This window comes from Elephantulus edwardii, unplaced genomic scaffold, assembly GCF_000299155.1.
Source record: "Elephantulus edwardii isolate Elephantulus edwardi_28Jun2011 unplaced genomic scaffold, EleEdw1.0 scaffold00237, whole genome shotgun sequence".
NCBI lineage: Eukaryota > Metazoa > Chordata > Mammalia > Macroscelidea > Macroscelididae > Elephantulus > Elephantulus edwardii.
In genome coordinates this window covers 532,712-534,410 of record NW_006399987.1, presented here as the reverse complement: position 1 = coordinate 534,410, position 1,699 = coordinate 532,712, and positions in this window count along the sequence as shown.

The window sequence follows — 1,699 nt, the reverse complement described above, 5'->3', positions numbered from 1 at the left end:
TGACTCATAGAGACCCTGTGAACAACAGATCTGAACCCTGTCCTGTCTTGTGCTAACCATTTCTGAGATACTTGGTCCATCATTGCAGTCACCTGTGAGTTAATCTTATTTGGGGTCTTCCTCTCTTATGCTGACCCTCCACATTTCCAAACATGATGGTTTTCTCCCAAGGACTTTGAAAAAACCAAGTAAGTCTATCTTGGAAGAAACGCGAATGTTCTCTTTAGAGACGAGGAAGTGGAAAGTTCATTTTGGATTCTTTGTGCTTGTTGTCAAGAGATACCAGTTCTTAAGACAAAAAATATCATTCTCAGAAAAGAAGTTGTCAGGTAAAGTGGAGCCAACTAAGACTGTCAATTCATCTCATGGAAGGTCTTCCTCTATTTTGCTGAAACTTGTCCACTATGTGTGACTCTGTCTGCAGCTGAAACACCTGTGGCATACTTTACACTACCCCAACAATATGCAAATGACCATAGTTATGACAAACAGACGTATTAGTGGTAGAGGAAGGGCAGAAACATGAAAAATTGATTTTATAAAAGTAAGAAGGAGAGAGAAGTAAATGGGATGTAGCTGGTTTCACAGTTTCACTGAGTCAGCCATCCTGATTTTTCACCTTCTGTTGTTTTTAGTCTTTAAAGATTTTCACTTCCCTGGGATCAGAAGGGGATCAGTCTGAATAATGAGGGACTTTGTGTCTTAAGCCTCAAAAGCATAAAGATTGTAAAAAGTCTGTCTGTAAATGCTTCCTTCAGCAGCCTTCCCATGGAAGCAGCACAGTTCACACTCTGCTTGCAAAGAATCCATCCTATTGTTCTGGAGCACAGTGCTTCACTCGGTCCCTCCGAGGAAAGGTCTCTGGTTTATATCATAGAATATCCAGGGCAGACACTAAGCCTCATTCCTTAGGGATGCCAGGCAGGTAACTTAAAATCCCTTAATTAATGTTTGGAAACAAAGCCAAGTGTTATTGTAAAGGATCACCTTGAGAAATGATACATAAATGAAAAGAGGTAATACCTGGATTCCTGCCTAACTTCCATCTTCCTTTGCATGTTTCCTTATGTCATTGCACCATCACAGAACACTCATTTTACCAATGTTTTCATTGTCTCTGCAATGACAGTGTAAGAGAGGAAAACCCTCAAAGAGATGTGTTGACTCAGTGACTGGGGTAAAGGGGCTAGGTGTGTCAGAGACAGTAAGATTGGCTCAGGATAGAGCAGGGTTCAGAGCTGCTGGACATAGGGTCATTATCAGTCACAAGTGACTTGCTGTGCCTAACAAGAAACAGAATTTATTGTTGTTAAGTGCCATCGAGTTGTAGATGACTCATAGCAACCCTATGAATGAAAGACCTGAACACTTGTATAACTTTCATCATTTTTCCAAGTTCATAGTTTCCAGAGGCAAGCTGTTTCAGAAGTGGATACTACTCCTGCTTCCAAGCTTTGTTTTAATTGGGGAGCTTCACAAACCCTGTCTACCATGGGTGACCATTATTGCATTTGACACATCAGTGTCACAGTGTTTAACCATGAGTTACCTCTATACAGCAAACAGACAGACCAGTGCTATACTGCTTAGAAGAATGTTTGACCAAATGCAATTTAAACCAGGCCTAAGGGCCAGAGATTAAAATCACCCACCTTTGGTTTGGTAGCATAACTTTCTATCCACTAGGCCAACAGAGCTC